Source organism: Canis aureus, chromosome 9, assembly GCF_053574225.1.
Source record: "Canis aureus isolate CA01 chromosome 9, VMU_Caureus_v.1.0, whole genome shotgun sequence".
Taxonomy (NCBI): Eukaryota; Metazoa; Chordata; class Mammalia; order Carnivora; family Canidae; genus Canis; species Canis aureus.
Window position 1 is genome coordinate 9582405 of NC_135619.1, and position 18215 is coordinate 9600619.

The following is an 18215-nucleotide window of genomic DNA, read 5'->3' on the forward strand; positions in this document are numbered from 1 at the left end:
GTGTATATATATATATATATATATATATATATATATATTTCACAAAAAAGGAGGTAGGGAGGAAAGGCGCTAATGTAAATAGCTGGAAATGAGTGGAGCCTCTAATTCTTAATGCAAAACGTTGTACTTTTAGCTGTTTCCAATGGGAGTATGAGTTAATGTTGATAAAACTACTATATATATATATATATATATATGTATATATATATACTTCAATTGAACAATTAAATAAATGAATAGAAGATAGTGGAAGCCAGGTTTCTCACCATTAAGTGGAGGTTAGAGATAAGCAAGGGAAAGAGAATGATCCATGTAGTAAAAGGTCAGAGCTGGAAACATCAGTATGAACTCATGTTTCAGTATGAACTCATGTTTAGCTTAATATAGGTATATATGGTTGCATACAGAAATATTTATAGATATGTGTATATACACAGATTAGTATACACAATTATATATTTTTTAACCTGGCAATTGAGAGATCCTCAAAACAATGACATCCAGTAACAGCAAGGATATCTAGTACCCAGATTTTGGTTTCTAATACTATCACCAATAAGAGGAACCAGAGCTTCTTGGATAAATGGTTGATTCTAAGATTGGATCAGGAATTATATGAGTCTGGAGCATCACACAGTGCTAGAACATAGAGAAGTGTAATGGACTGAAAGTTTGTGTCTCCCCCAAATTTATATGTTGAAATATAATCCTCAATGTGATGTTATTTAGAGGGTGGGCCTTTGGGAGGCTATTAGGACATGAAAGTGAAGCCCTTAAATGGATTACTGCACTTATGAAAAGAGGCAGGAGAGGTAGTAGCTCTCTCTCTGCCATGTGAGAATACAATAAGTTGGCAGTCTACAACCCAGAAGAGGTTCCTTACCAGAACCCAACTGTGCTCATACCCTGACCTTAGACTTCCAGCCTCGAGAATTGTGAGTTATAAATTTCTGTGGTTTATAAGCTACCTAGCCCGTGGTAGCCTTTATCGTAGCAGCCTGAACTAAGGAAATGCCCAAAACAAAACTAACAAAACAGAAACCTACATTGATGAGGTTTGTTCAAGGGATAAGAAAGCCAACTGAAAGTATTGCAAATGGCTAAAGCTAGAAAAATTTGAGCAACAAAATAAATAAAGGATTAGATTGTAATCCAGAGTATAAGATAAATTCCCATGAGTCCATGATGGTATAAATATGATTGAATAAATAAATAAATAGGGTAGAAGAGACAAATCTCCTTTTTAGAAGAATTATAAATAATTTATGTAGATTCTTTGCCTTCATGGAGAGGGCGTATAAACCCCCCACTCCTTAAGTGTGGGATATGTATAGTGACTTTTTTCCTAAGGAAGGCAAAATGGGAAGGGGAGGATAATGAACAATGAGAAAACCTGACAAATACTACCTCAGCGAGGTGATCAACATCAGCATCAACATCAGTTTTAGGTTATAAAGCAAGTTGGTAGTATATGCCTTTGATAGGATGTGATAAAATGGCAGTTTACCTCTCTGATTTTCCTTGCTAAAACTCATAACCCCAGTCTAGCTATGAGGAAAAAAAAAAAAACCTGCAAATTACCTAATATATATATATCCTTCAAAACTGTTAGGGTCATACAAAACAGAGAAAATAAAAAATTGTCACACCCAAGAACTGCCTAATGAGACGCGATACTTAAATATATAGTATCCTGGATGGAATCTTGGAACAAAAAGAGAGTATAAGGCAATAACTAAGGAAACTGGAATAAAGTATGAACTTTAGTTAATTATAATGGCTCAACATTGGTTCATCACTTGTAATAAATGTACCATACAGGTATGAATGAGGAAATTACTTGTAGGGTATAAATAAACTCTGTATATCATCTCAGCTTTTTCTCTTTTATACTGTAAATCTAAGACTGTTCTAAAAAACAAGCTCTATTTTGAAAAAAGTAGTTTCAGTGTAACACATAGTAGTTTGATTGTCAATGCAAGGTTAGGAAAGGAATACCTTCCTGCATTTAAGAACTGCGCTCTTGAGAATAGAATAAAACGTTGCAGCTTAAAACAACCCAAAGGACCATCTTGTTCAACTTCTGTATAAAGAAGGAAGGTGAGGGACTCCTGGGTGGCTCGGTGCTTGGGCGTCTGCCTTTGGCTCAGGGCGTGATCCTGGAGTCCCTGAGTCGAGTCCTACATCGGGCTCCCTGCATGGAGCCTGCTTCTCCCCCTGCCTATGTCTCTGCCTCTCTCTCGCTCTGTGTCATTAATGAATAAAATAAAAAATCTTAAAAAAAAAAAGGAAGGAAGATGAGAACAAGAGATGTTAAGGGACTTGCACAGTGTCATGGAGTAGTGGAAAAGTAGGTGCATTCCACAAACAGTATTGCTCAGCAAATAAGACCCCAAATTATTGGAATATTTGTCTGTGTACCTGTGTAACAAACTATCCTTTCTAATTTGAATAATTTTAACATATTGAGAGGGAAAAGTTGGGACCCACCCACAATTTAATTAGAGACTTTTAACAATCTGGTTGTACAACAGCAGATTTTAGAAAAGAAAACCCTCTCAGTGTAAACTAACTGTTAAATAATTGAAAATTGAAGGAGCTTTTGGGATAGAATTAAAAATATATGGAAGTATGATTTCAGATAATTCCCTGAATGAAGGAAAAAAAAAAACAGCATTGGAAAAACACATTATGCATGTTGTAATGTTCTATTTAGACCTTGGAAAACAGTCATTTGGTGGAGTTACTATAGGGATCATTTGAAGAACTGAAGAAAAAACAACAAAAACTTTTCTCTGATAAGTGCCTATAGTTAGTGAAAGGTTTTACCTCCATAAATCCAAAGTTCAGAATGATTATGGACCAGGAGAAATTCATAACACATGAATGAATCTCCTCATGTGTTGAGCTAAGCTCTGATTGCTTACAGATGAAGCTATCTGTGGTATTAAGGTATTGATATTTATTGAAACCTTTTTTATATATTACATATCTTTTTAAGTTTTGGTCATTAAAATAATGGAGACTTTTTAATCGTTTATACTAGAAAAAGCTCAATTAAGTTTAGCAACTTTGCTCCATCTCATCACGCCTTTTCCATGCAGGTTTGAAATAGGTCTAAATGTTAAAACAATATTTTCCTAAGTAGATGTCACATCAAACAATGATAAAAACAAAAATCACAAAGGACCTAACCAATTTTCATGATGCTTGTCTAACCCTTTTATGCAACATGAATAGATTTGATACATGGGTCATCAATATCTTATAGAAATATAATTGGCAGGGATGGTAAATTCTAGTTACCCCACATTCTGATAGCTGACATATGCTTACATGATGATGGCAGTTATTAAATATTGCATTCAGATTCATATATATGATAGAACAATGTTAGAGATTACTTGGGAATAGAAGAATGCTTTAAAAAAAGATGAACAATTCGAAACATGCTGTTGAAGCAAAGGTTCAACAAATATAGAGCTAGGTCATAAGAAGTCTAAATGTCTAACAAAATAAACATATGCCAATTCAGGTTTTCAAACTAGGAATTTTTTTAAAGTTCTTTCGTGCAGAAGTTACTTTTTATTCTCCAATTTTGATCATTCAAACTGTTACTTGTACTCTGAATGTACCTATAAGCTAAACATGGATTATAGTTTACACAGCTTAATTATTAATTTTACATAGCTCAGAAAATAATGTTTTTAAGGAATGAAAGCCAAAAGACTGTGAAGCCATATATATGACATACCATTACACCTCTCTTACACAGATGGTCATCCAGATAAGCACATACAAAGAAAATTATCAATATATAGGAAATCAGATGTTTTCCAGTTGGTGATCAAGGAAGTTTCCTTCATCTTCTGCTTTTTATACAATTAGGTTACTCCACTGTATATAAATGGTATCTTTTGTTACACACTTTTCACAACTAGTTCAAATGTTCTTGTCAAATTATTTATTCTGTAAGAATAAAATTTTTTCAAATACATTGACAATATAATTTTTAAAAAAATCTAGAAATACAGATCTGCTGTCCCACCACCCTGCATTGTGAAGATAAGCAGTTTTCTGCTAAGCCTGCTGGCGCCCAGCTCGCAGAAGGGCAGCTGCTGGAGTTCAAGGGGCCGCAGGAGGTCGAGGATTTCTGCGTGGCCTTTTGGATGAAGGTGTACAGCTGAGGAGTGGCCACCTTTGGGCACTTCAACATCTACTACGAGGGTGGCTCTTCAAGACGTGCCCCAAAATCCCCGTGGACTGCCTCTTCTCCCCTCTGACCTTTTGGTTCCTGACCAAGATGTGGCCCCTCTACTTGTTGCATTCAGATTCATATATACGATAGAACAATGTTAGAGATTACTTGGGAATAGAAGAATGCTTTGATGGGGGATGGGGGATGTTTGCACCTCCATTCTCCACGGGCGGCCCCTGGAACAGGGAGCCACCTTCAGGGTGGCAGAACCCCACTCAGAACGCGAGGACTGGGGCAGCCCGGGTGGCTTAGCGGTTTACCCTCGGGCATCATCCTGGAGACCCGGGGTCGAGTCCCACGTCCGGCGTGCAAGAGTGGAAGGAGAGCCGAGCAAGGGTGCTACGTCCCGCGTGAGCGCCAGGACCCAACACCGCGCACCCCGCACCGCGCACGCCGCACCCCGCTCCGCGCACCCCACACCCGCACCCCGCTCCGCGCAGGCCGCTCCGCGCACCCCGCGTACCCCGCTCCGCGCACCCCGCACCGCGTACGCTGCACCGCACACCCTGCATCGCGCACCCCGCACCGCGCACGCCGCACCCTGCACCCCGCTCTGCGCACCCCGCACGCCGCACCGCGCACCCCGCACCCCGCATCCCGCACTGCGCACCTCACACGCCGCACCGCGCACGCCGCACCCCGCACCTCACACGCCGCACCGCGCACCCCGCACCGCGCACGCCGCACCCCGCACTGCGCACCCCGCACCGCGCACGCCGCACCTCACATGCCGCTCCGCGCACCCCGCACCGCGCACCCCGCATCCCGCACCGCGCACCTCACACGCTGCACCGCGCACCCCGCACCGCGCACCCCGCACCGCGCACCTCACACGCCGCTCCGCGCACCCCGCACCGCGCACGCCGCACCCCGCACGCCGCACCCCGCACCGCGCACCCCGCTCCGCGCAGGCCGCCTGGGCCGTGGAGCGCCGAGTGAGGACGGCGAGGCCAAGCCAGGGCCGGCTCCAGACGCAGAAGTTGACGCTGCGGGCCCCGCCCTGTACCCTTGCGGGCACCGCCGTCCGGCCGCGGTGCCGCCCCTCTCCTTGGGTTTGCTTTAGGCCTCGCTTTCCTTTTCCGTATTGGCGTTGAGCTTTCCTCTGCTGGGGAGGGAGGGGACCACGGCCCTCGTCCCTCGGGGCCCCTCCTCGCTGGGCCCCCGGGTCGGGTCCCCGAGGCGGGTGGGTCCGTGGGAGGGAGAACCTGGCGGCGGCGGAGGGACGCGCACCTGGCAGGAGCCCGAGACTGGGTTCCCAGCTCGTGAGGGGACCCATTGGTTCGTGCTCAGCCCTTCTGCGGTTTGTTTAGGATCTAAGTGACATGACTTTATGAGGAAAAACAAAAAGGTCACCTCTACCAACGGGGCTTTGGAGACTACATCAATGGGAGGTCGTGGCCTCTAGTCCCAAGCCTGTGTGGTCAGGGTGAAGGAAACTGCACGTTATTTACCAGTGTTCTTTAATTCGTCTTGTTGATTAGGCCACCATCTACTAAATCAAAGAAATCATCAGTGTTGTTGCTTAGTTGTGATGGATTTTCATCCTTAGTAATTTTTCAGTAAGTAGAAAAGGAAAACTTAACTTGTTTTGTCGTTGGTATTTTTATGAAAGCAAAGGGACTGTCACTGTCTCTTCTTGAATTTAACTCTGATTATTTTACATTTCCCCCCCTTGACCCATTTTGTTTTGATTTTCCTCCACTCAACTGCCTTTTCTCATTCCAAAGTTAGCTCTTCTATACTTGAATATCTTCTTCCGAAATACTGTCTGGCAATCTGCCAATGTTTTTCGCACTGATATGTGTCAGCTTTCAGGATTGTTCAGTCTGTTGGTCTGTTTCTCTTTGAATTCATCTTTCCTCCCCCTTCTAATAGCTCCTGTATTGTAAGTTTCAGTTTGATCTTTACTGTGGAAGGAGCCATATTCCCTACTTAGCAGATAAATTACAGAATTCCTTCATCTCTGAGAAGCCAGAAAGATCAAGGTACGGTCACAGGAGTTTGATCACCACCTAAACTTGGGGGCAAACTGAGCAGAAAGGAGCTTCCCCGTTCCATTAAATTTTATTCTTGCACACTCAGTGAACCAGGAAGATGGTTTTAAATCTATTCAGCTATGCTTTCTATTATTTGCAAAACCTCCAATTTAAAGCCTTGATTGAAGGTTCTCTAATTTACCCACAAACCACAAAATAGAATTTTGCAGTAGCTACAGTGAAAGCTCAGAAATTCCCAGATTGTTCTGATGATAAGGTCCAAGCACTTGGCCTGTGGTCCATTCCTTCCAGACCCCCAAGACTGTGTTCTATTTACTCAGTTTTTTTAATATAATTCTCAGAAATGGCTAAGGTCAGATATGCTGTCATAAAGTCCTAGCATGTGTAATACCCAGTTTGTTCTTTGCCATTGTCTCATAGGATCTAAACCTGTTATTGTATCCTTCTTTATAATTTATTCTAGTGTTAAAACACTTCCATTAGATACTATATTTTTTATGTCTGAAGAACATTTTCATAATGAATATTTAAATATTTACATGACATTGTAGAAAAGCTACTGAACGAAGTATTAGGGGATTGGGATTCTTAGCCCTGTTTTGTTTCGGCTCATTTGATTTTTACCATACTTATGTGCTAATTAGGCTGCTTTTGTTGTTAGAAATAGAAACCTATCCTAGCTTACATAGACAGAAAGTAATTTCTTGGGAGGGAGAAATAAGAATCTGTTACTTAAAGTCTGAAAAATCTAAAATCTAAACATCAGGGCAGCTTTTTGAATTCTGGTAGTAACAACGAATAGACAGTCTCATCAGGTGTTGCTGATGATCATCTTCATTCCTTCCTTCCCACTCCCACTCTCAGATTTCAGAGATCTATCTTACTGGTCTAAACTGAACAATATGGAAGAAAACGGATCCTATTGATTGCTCTAACTAGTATCTAATGGGAAAAGAGCATTTCCCTGGAAGTAAAACTCAGGTGTTGTTAATGGAGGAAGAAAAAAGATATTGACAAAATAACAAGTTCCAAAAGAAAGTGACAAAATAAAAAATTGTTTATTCAATCTTTAGGCTTCCAAAGATATCACCTCATATTGCTATAGTACGTTTTATATGAAATACTGGGGAGATGGCATAATAATTTTCAGTTTCGTGACTATCTTTGAGCTGGGGCCTCTTTCCAGCTGTCAGTGTTGTGGGCCAATTCCTCATTCTATCTTTGCTAGGCTACTGCCGTAGCTTCCTAACTGACTGTGTGGGATCTAGTTTTACTCATCAACTTCCTAGTTGCTCCTCTTTAACTGTTAGAGATATATTTCTAGAATACAGTTTTGTCTCATGGAAACTGTAGTAGCTTCAATACTGTCTAAAAGATCCTTAATACCCATTCTTATCACCATGCTGGGCAGAATTAGATGCTATTTCACTTAACTATTATAGCATTTTGTACATACCTTATTTAGCATTTCTGATTCACTGAGTAATTTTTGTGAAAAAGGGGTAAACTATTTAAAACAGTAAATACAATAAATTCTCAGATAAACTCACATAATCCTACTTGTCTTGTTATTTCTGTTTTCTAAAGCAATTTGTATCTGTCCATATAGCTACTTCTCACCCACAGAGCTTGATAGGAGAAGAATAAAAACTTGCGTATATTTAAAGGAAAAAGACCCAATTTCAAAACGTCTGTAAATGCTTCTGCTAAAGAGTTTATATTTGGAGTGAACAGTCTTTCATTTAACAGACCACCTTAATGAATTTGTATATATGCAAAACTGGCATGAAACTAATTTTCTGCATAATGAAGTGACAGGTTATGGGGATTTTGAATATCCTGGTGGTAACATGAGGGAGAGGGGTTTAGGGAGCCTGAGAAGTAATATGAAGAGGAGATATGAGAAAATTTTTGAAGGAAAGAAAGTTATACAAACATGGAACTCATTGTGTTGGGGAACCTCAGTTAAAAAAAAACCATAAAAACAAAAACCAGCCAGTGAGATTTCCCTAGGATAGGAATTGCCAAAGGGCTTATAAGAATGGTTGCATCCAGTACTTAATATTAAGTCACTTGCTCTTCTGCACATTTATTTATTAGAGATTTTATTTATTTATTCATGAGAGACTGAGAGAGAGAGAGGCAGAGACACAGGCAGAGGGAGAAGCAGGCTCTATGAAGGGAGCCTGATGTGGGACTCAATCCTGGGACTCCAGGATCACGCCCTGGGCCAAAGGCAGTTGCTAAACCACTGAGCCACCCCAAGGATCCCTCTTCTGTGCCTTTCCTTGGGTGTGTTGTGCCTGTCTTTATGTCTCTTTCACTCTTCCCTGATTATGTAGCAACCGGTTGGTTTAGATAGGATTAAGCTTTCTTCTCAGCATATTGGTCTAAACAATCAGGTAATCCCATAATACCATTTAGATGGTGATTAGTTTGAAAGTAGTGTAGACTTAATTCAGGTTTAACAAGTTTCCTGACATTTTCTGAGGCACAGGGGTTGGTTTAGGAAAGATCTATTTAGCAGACACTCAAGACTTTTTTGTCTTATGGTTGTGAGAATTGCTCTTCCTGTCCTACTGCATGTGGAGACAGAGTTCCAATTTCTGATGGCAGTTATCCATTGATCATATGGGAAGTCATCCTTTGGAAGACTGACTGTGAATAACAGAGATGGAAGAATGGAAAGAAAAAAATTAGTATTTGATGACTTAATTTAATCACTAAGATCAAACGACCTATATAAACTAATCTTGAAGCCTTCTACACTTCTGGTGTAGATTTCTAGTTAGATGACCCAGTGAATCTCATTTATTGAATAAAACCAAACTCAATTCTCCCCCTTCGAAATAAACTTCTCCTATAGCATTACCAATTTTATTTATGGATCTATTGATTCATTTAATTGAATAATTGATTTACCATATTGTATTAGTTTCAGATGTACAACATAGTGACTCAGTATTTCCATGCACTATGAAATGGTCACCATAGTAAGTGTGTTTACCAACTGTCACCATGCAAAGTTGTTACAATATTATTGACAATATTACCTGCCATGTATTATATCTGTATGTCTTACTTATGTAAAACTGGAAGATTGTACCTCTTAATACCCTTCACTTATTTCAGCCATCCCCCTACCTTGCCTCCCTTCTGGCAACCATCAGTCTGTTTCTGTTTTGTTTTGTATGTTTATGTGTTTTGGTTTTTTAGATTCTATAAATGAAAAAATATCGTATATCAGTCTTTCCATGTCTGACTTACCTTATTTGGCGTAATGTCTTCTAGGCCCATTCATGTTGTCACAAATGGCAAGATTTCATTCTTTTTTATGACAGAATAATATCCATATATATATATTTATTTATATATATATATCTCACATTTCCTTTATCCATTCATCTGTCAATAGCCATCTATGTAGTTTCCATGTCTTGACTATTGTAAATAATGTTGCAATGAACATAGGGTGTATATGCCTTTTCAAATTAGTGTTTTTATTTTCCTCAGGTAAATACCAGGCAGTGGAATTGGTGGATCATATGGTAGGTCTATTTTTACATTTTTTAGGAACCTCCATATTGTTTTCCATAGGGCTGCACCAATTTACATCCCTACCCACAGTACACGAGGGTCCTCTTTTCTCTACAGCTTTGCCAACTCTTGTTATTTCTTGTCTTTTTGATAACAGCCTTTTTGACAGGTGTAAGGTGATACCTCATTGTGACTTTTATTTGCGTCTACCTGATTGCTAGTGATGTTGAGCATCTCTTCATGTGTGTGTTGGCCATCTGTATGTCTTCTTTAGAAAAATGTTTATTCAGGTTCTCTGCCCATTTTTTTACTTGGATTGTTTGTTTGTTTGTTTTGATACCTACTTTTAGGAGTTCTTTACATAATTTGGATGTTAACCCCTTTTTGGCTCTGTCATTTGTGAATATCTTCTTCTGTTTAGTTGGTTGCCTTTTCTTTTTGATCATAGTTTACTTTGCTGTGTGAAAGTTTTTTGGTTTAATGTGGTCCCATTTCTTTATTTTTGTTTTTGTTGTTTTTGCCTGAGGAGAAAAATACAAAAAACATCAATAAGACCAGTGTCAAAAGGCTTAGTGTATTTTCTTTTAGGAGTTTTATGACTTCAGGTATTAGATTTAAGTCTAATTCAGTTTGAGTTTATTTTTGTATATGATGTAAGAAAGTGATTCACTTTCATTCTTTTGCATATAGCTGTCTAGTGTTCCTAACACCATTTATTGAAGAGACTATCTTTTCCTCATTGTATATTCTTGCTCCTTTGTTGTAGATTAATTGACCATATAATCTTTGTTGTAGATTAATTGACCATATAATCTTTGGCTCCATATTCTGTTCCATTGATTTACATGTCTGTTTTTGTGGCAGTACTATACCGATTTGATTACTATAATTATGGTATAGTTTGAAATCTGGGAGCATGGTGCCTCTAGCTTTAGTCTTTCTCAAGATTACTTTGGCTATTAGGGTCTTTTGTGGTTTCATACAAATTTGGGAATTATTTGTTCTACTTCTAGGGATTGTATTGAATCTGTAGATTTTCAGTAGTATGAACACTTTAACAATATTCTCCCAATCCAAGAGAATGGTATTTCTTTTCATTAATTTGTATTGTTTTTAGTTTTTTTCCACCAATGTCTTATAGTTGTTAGAGTGCAGGTTTTTCACCTCCTTGGTTAGATTTATTCCTAGATATTTTCTTTTTGAACAGTTTGTAAATGGGATTTTTAAAAAATGTTCTTTGTGATAGTTGTTTTTGTGATAGTTTATTATCAGTCTATAGAGACACAACAGATTTCTATATATTTTGTTGCTAATTTTTCTATTGATTTTATTCCTTTTTTTTCTAATTTTGTCAAGTGATGTCTTTGTCCTCCCACTTTTTACCCTTTTTTTCTTATAACCCACATGTAATCTATTAGCAAATTTTGAGAGTTTTTCCATCAAAATATATCCAGACTCTCACCATTTAATTATTTCTGTCACTACTACCCTAATCTAAACCCACATTATCTCTCTCTTGGTTTATAACCATAGGCTCCCAAATGCCTCTCAGCTTCTACTCTTGCCATCCTTTTCTCTAATGAGTAACTGTAGTGATTCTCTAAAGTTATAATTAAAGCAAGACAGTCTTCAGTCATAAAGTTATACATCTGTAAAAGCCCAAGTCCATTCACTAGCCTCTGTCTGATATGGACCTCAGTTATAGTCCAGATCTTATATACTACTTTCCTGGTGTGTCACACTGGCTTCCTTGCTTTTCTTCAAATCTGCCAAGTTCATTGTCTCTATGTTGCTGTTTCATCTGCTTAGAACTCTTGTCTTTAAAATGTTCCCATGGCTCACTTCTTCAGTTCCTTCAAGTTTCTCTTAAATGCCACATATTTAACAGATTAACTAAAATAATTAATAAATAAATAAATAAATAAATAAATAAATAAATAAATAAATAAATAGACGAACCATGCCTTGTGCCCTCCTCTCCCCTAATGTTGTCTCTGATATGATCACTGCTTATATTAATGATCATATTGGTTATTTTTGTCCCCCAAGAAAAATTCATCTTCCCAAGATTTTTTTTTTTTTTTTACTATTTTTTCATTACTAATTCCCCAATGCCTGGATCAATAATGCACTATTGAATTAATGAACAGTTTAGCACTATTTGACTTCATTTTTTTTCTTATTGATTACAACCAAGAGATCCAAGGAACTGTAGTTCTCACTTAATACCCATTCACCATTCCCAACTTTTTAGAAAGTAAGATAAATATTAAGGTCTTCCATTTACGGATGCTTTGGGAAAGATGAAACGCATAAAAGATGAAACACAATTCATCAAAAGCAGGAAATTGCAGCAAAACTTGAGGAGAAAAACATGAACTTTCAGAGAAACCAATAGATGGGAAAGAAGACAATGATTTCCAGTATACACATGATAGGAGCTTAAATGAGTTCATTTAAATATAAAGGGGAGTATGGTAACCCACAGCTGAAGGACTTGTTAGTTGGGTTATATTATTTGCAGTTGTGATTTTCCTTTTGTACTGTGGGCTTTTGGTGAACAGGATGCTTCTATTTATCTTTGCTCCAGTACATGGAGAAGGCATTCAGTGGATAGCTGTTGCATAAATGAAATAGCATTGGAGAAGAGGTCTACAGTTAGTAATGCCAGTAACTAGGTGTTAGATGTGTTATTTATTCTGCCTTTGCTGGGCCTTGGTACTTTTATCTGCAAAATGAGAATGCTAGACCTAATTAATTAAATCCTTCCCAACTATAAAATATTCTATAATTTTATCTGCTTATGTATGAGTGGAGATATACATATACTTTCATCTAGTAGAAATAAAGATATACTTCTTAAAAATTTCCTTTGCAAATATATTTTGGTTAATATAGCTGCCATCAATTTGGCTTATAAAATAGTGTTTTCAATGATCTTTTAGCATGATAGATTAACTTTTATGTTCAGAAAGCCATTTCCTCTGAATGCTGCTGAATTCACACTTCACTAATGGCAAGTATCCGATTAGAACTAATTTCATAGTGATTCTTTGACATTTTCAAACATAGAAATGTGTGCTTTTTTGAATAAAAGTGAGAACATATCATAAATTTTAAAAGTTCCTGTTTAAGTTCAGTCTAATATTGAAGAATAGTTATAAAATGAAAAGTGCCTTAAAGGCTAACTAACCTCTCATACAACAAGAACTTTCTCTATCCCTCTATTTATTTTGCTTTCAGCTACCACATTCTCCATACCTGGATCCACTGGAGCTCTGTCTCTGGTCTATCTCACCAGCCACTTGGTCAGTTTCTCAGCTTCACTATTTGATAGAACTTAAAATTAGAGAAGCTGATAGTGCTTCACAGAGAGCATAGGCCAACAAATCAGCTCACTGAGTGAATTTCAAGGCAGAACCTCAACCTGTGAACAAGATCAGCAGAGGAGAGAAAAGAGACTTCCTGTTAACTTCTGGATGACATAGACACTGGCAATTTATCCTTCAGTAAAAAAGTAATGGACCTGAAAGATAACAAGGAAACTTGGGGTAGCAAAACAGCATCTTGACCTTTGTGACTGGGTCACTAGAATCCATTACCTAGGACCTAGGACTTTATTTCAAGTATACTTAAATTGGTGGAGTTGGTGCTACCAGAAGACCTCTACCCTTGGCTGAAGTTAAGTTAGACACTAGGTGATGGCCTTGTTCTACAACTGGTACCGATTAGTGGAAGAAGCTAGAGAAAGAGAAGGAAGAAAGAAAGGGTTAAAAATGCCTTCATTTTTAGGGAAAAGAATCAGGAAGATCAAGATAGAAAACAATAAGATAAAAGAGAAAAACCCAGAGGAGAATAACTTGTTGAGGCTAAAGAAGGAAGTAGTTTAATAAAGAATATAGTTAGTTATACAGTGAATTTTCATCTTATCTATGGTTTCTATAATTCTTACTTCAAGACGTAAGTTGAAAATGATGTAAAGTCAAAATTATTTTACAAAAGTGCCACAGTAGATATAGACACATAGTTTTTCTATAGAAATTCAACACAAGTAATTTTTTCCCCACAAGTTGAAATAGATGCTCCCTTCTTTTCTTTCTTCCCTTCCAACCTTCTCTTCCTTCCTCTTTCCCTCTCTCCTTCCCTTACTTCTTCCCAGCATCATAAGTCATAGTTGAATTTCATGTAGGGACCATGTTGCATGTAAAAGATAATTTCAACACTGGATTTACACACTGATCAAGTAGCTCACACTGTATGAGCTACTGAGATGACAATAGGTTGATGTATCCCATCTGGTGCCATTTGGACCAGGGCTCATTGTATGGAATAACACATCAATCACCTGCTTATGTTATATTTTCTTTCCTTTGGTCAACTTTTGAAATTTCAGAAGTTCAGTGCTTTATGATATGAATATTCTTTTATGCTGTAAAGAGGTCAGGAAGAAAAAATAAATCAATAAAGAGGTCAGGAAGAATAGAGACTGGGAATATGTCATTTTAGTGCCCATTTAGGGAGTTATAAGTAATCTCAATGAATATGTAGCTAAATTGGGGAATGGGAGTCAGATTTCAAAGACAATGAGAGGAAACTTCTGGATGTGTTAGAGTAAGAGGTAATCATTGAGAGCAGTGTTTCTTAAATCATCAATATACATAAGAAGTTTCCAGAGAATTTAGGTAAGGGTGAAAAATCTGGGCCTTATTTCAGAAATTCTGGTTCGGTAATATCAAAGTAGAGACCAGAAAAGAGAGCTTTAAGTGAGTAAAGGATGTGTTAGGTGCTGGTATCCTCAGATCACCTGTTGATGTTCTCAGGTCTTGGGGGTGGAAAGGAGAGAAGAAGACCAAGACCATTCATTGGGGTTAGCTATGACAAGGAAGGGAGTTCTGCCTGAGGAGTAAGGGAAGATAATGAATATCAAGAAAGAGCTGAGCTATGGTAGAATGAAGATGATGTTTTAATTTAAAGACTGTAAGTTGATCTTTTAAAGACTGTAAGTTGACAAGGACAGGGAGAGGAGAGCATTAAGAAAATATTTTATGTATTTCAGATTGGTGGGGGGGGATGGGAGGGACAAGCAGACTCTACACTGAGCACAGAGTGTGACTTGGGGACCCTGAGGTCATGAACTGAGCTGAAACTGACTAGGACTCTCAACTGACTAACCCATGGAGGTGCCCCAACACTTCCATAATTCTTCTACAGAAGTAGCCTCAAACATTTGTCAGCATATCATCTCAGGAATATTATGTACCCTTATCTGTAACAGTAATTATTACAAGTATTTTCCCCAGGGAGGGCAAATCCTCCAAAGAATGTATATATTTATCTTAAAAAAGTGGTTTCAACTGTATCTTTTTCCTCATAACCTCCCTCCTGAACTTAAGAATTATTTTCATAGAGACTAAACAGTAAATTAAAGACAGAATTGCTAAAGAGCAGTGATTTGCCAGTTTAAATTTAGGCAATATAAATTTTTAGAAAACTGGGTCTTGATGAGTCTAGGACTTTGTCCTATTTCAAGAAGCAAATCAATTAATAACTTGGAGGGCCAAGGCGAAAGTTTGTCTCTAAATTTGTTTCTTTGTTTCCTCCTTATACTCCTGTTTTTTCATTAAGGGCACTGTTTTTATTTGTCTGTTTCCTGTCTACTTATCTTTGACTTGACTAGTTCATCTTGTTGACATTACCCAATATGAAATAGGTTTTATAGTATGCATGATATATCCTTTTGCACAGTGGTAAAGAAGTTCAGACGAGCTTTTGGAGGACAGTTAGGATAAAGAATTGTAGTCCATTCTTAGCCAAAGTATGGTAGGTGATCTCTCTCAGATCTGAAGTCAAAGAGCAGGCTAAAATGTACAGATACAAAGCTAACATTTATTGAATGTTTATTGTGAGTCACAATACTACTATCAAAAGGCAGTACTCCCAGAAAGGTGCCCTTGGGCATAAAGAGTATGTATGATGATTAATTTTGTATGTCAATTTGCATAGGCCTTGGTACTCAATTTTTAAAAAATCAAATGTTTGTTTTAGAGTTGCTATTAAAACGTTTTTTAGATGTGATTAACATTTACATGAGACTTTGAGTAAAGCAAGTCATTCCTATAACGTGAGTGGGCCTTAACCAATCAGTTGAAGGCCTTGAGAGAAAAGACTGAGGTTCCAAAGAAAAAGGAATTCTGCTTCCAGACTGCATTTGAACTCAAGATTGCAACATCAGCTTTTGCCAGAATTACCAGCCTGACGGCCTGCTCTGTGAATTTCAGACTTGCTAACCTTGTGTATTACATGAACCAATTGCTTAAAATCCCTCTTTCACTCACTCTTTTATCTATCTATCTATCTATCTATCTATCTATCTAATCTATCATCTATCATCTCTACAAAGTTTCTTGTTTTCCTAGAGAACCATAATACAAAAGGAAATTGGTGAATCTTGGTTCTTCCTAATGGTTCAGGGCTTTACCTATTTGGGATGAAAAACATAGTTAAGACGCAGTGAACAGTACAGAATTTACCCAGGAAAATGTGTATACATGTACATAACTGTAAAATTTTGCATACATATACACGGTGCCCAGGGATAAGAGCCCTTGTTCTGGGTTTTGATGTCAAACTGATTTGCTTCTAAGTAAAATGCAATGAGACCTTCTAGGTCAGAGGTTTCATTGAATTTCACTCAGGTCACAGGTAAGAATCAAAGGCCAAAAATATGGTGGGCAAATAAGGATATGATTTGTGTTCTTAAGGGGGAAAAGAAATGCTTCTATCAATGTACTTTTGAAGGACAATAAAGTGGCAGAATGCATATATGTCCAGAAACACTTTGCCAGTGTAGAGTACGAAGCCGGAAAGTTAATGGGCAGAGAGGGTTCCTGTATGACAGTTGATTTTTACCGAATCACAAAGATTTTGCCAAATTTACCCAGAAACCCAACTACCTGGAGGGAAAACAGGAAATAGGTTGAAATAGGTTGAATTCTAGCAGCTACTTATTTTTAATTCCCAACTATCAATGAGAGGTTATTTAATTCCTACCAGAGTTTAGAATATGCTTATTCCTTATTATTAAGTGGAAAATTCTTCCTTTCCAGATGGTCTCATGGATATTTTACAAAATTTTAGAGAGTTGATGTTCAATGTGCTACTTTCTGAAGTAATGATCTGTGACCCATAAATAAGAACAAAAAGTGGCTGCTAGGGATTAGTACAAAGAGGACTCAGAGTCTGTGAAAGTTAGTAAAAATTTAATAGAAAATAACTTCAACTATAAAATAAAGCAGCACAGTCTCTCAAAGATGTTGTATGCTGTATTTAAAACATCAGAAACTATTAGTTAACTTACTTTGCCAGGTTAGCTCATTTTTTATATGTATCAGAAAAAAGCTTGTTTGTCATTTCTGTGCATATATTTGAAACTTTTCATTGAATCATTGCAATATAATTTAATGCTACACCGATACCAAAAAGGTTCAGACCCTTGCATGCTAAGAATTGTAAACTGTGAAAGGAAGGAAATTATTATAGCATAAGTGTATGTCTTTGCATTCAATTTAATGCCAGGTGAGGATCAGGCATATCTGTGAGTGCAGGATCAAATCATAGGGTAATATTTTGTTGTGGATTGGCGAATATAACAAACTCTGTGTATATAATATGGTGTGATGATTAATCTTATGTGTCTACTTGCCTGGGCCATAGGCTGCCCAGATCTTTGGTCAGACATCCTGAGTATTTCTCTGAGGGTATTTTGGGATGTGATTACATTTAAATGGGCATACTGCGGAAAACATATCACCCTCTGTGAAATGAGTGGATCTCATTCAATTCATTGAAAGCCTGACTAAAATGGAAACAGGCTCTTCCTGGGTCTCTAGCCTGCCTGCCTTCACACTGGAACTACACTATTTGCTCTCCTGGGTCTTGAGCTTGCCAGCTTACCCTGTAGATATTGGAACTTCAGTGTCCATAATCATTGAGCCAACTCCTTGTACTCTCTCTCTCTCACACACACACATGTCTATAATCATCCCTTTGATGCATTTTTTGGAGAACTCTGACTAATACACATAGTGTTAAAATAGTTTTAGCACTTATTTTAAATTTTAGATTCTTCTATGACTGTTTATGGTAAGCTTTGTATTCTTAACTTTTTTATTACTTTTTTCAAATAAAATATAACTTTTAAAGATTTTATTCATTTATTCACAAGAGACACACAGAGAGAGGCAGAGACATAGGCAGAAGGAAGAGCAGGCTCCATGCAGGGATCCCCATGTGGGAATTGATCCCGGGTCTCCAGGATCACGCCCTGAACCGAAGGCAGACACTTAACCACTGACCCAACAAGCAACCCTCAAATAAAATATAATTACTTTTAAAACTAAAATTATTGGTAAAAAATGAAAAAA

At 37.9% G+C, this 18215-nt stretch overlaps 1 long non-coding RNA gene across 27 annotated transcripts in view; it reads left to right on the forward strand.

The window, feature by feature from the left end:
• Positions 1-18215, forward strand: part of LOC144320379 (uncharacterized) — a 261658-nt gene that overhangs the window by 37712 nt on the left and 205731 nt on the right. For 5 of the 27 annotated variants that reach the window (XR_013385893.1, XR_013385896.1, XR_013385889.1 and 2 more), the window contains one exon: positions 9769-9803. The exons of 18 other annotated variants lie outside the window; for them this stretch is intronic. This is a non-coding gene — a long non-coding RNA (uncharacterized LOC144320379). Of the gene's footprint in view, positions 1-4026; positions 4541-9768; positions 9804-18215 lie in introns of those variants that run through there. 4 more of the 27 variants (XR_013385884.1, XR_013385899.1, XR_013385910.1 and 1 more) reach the window with 1 other exon arrangement.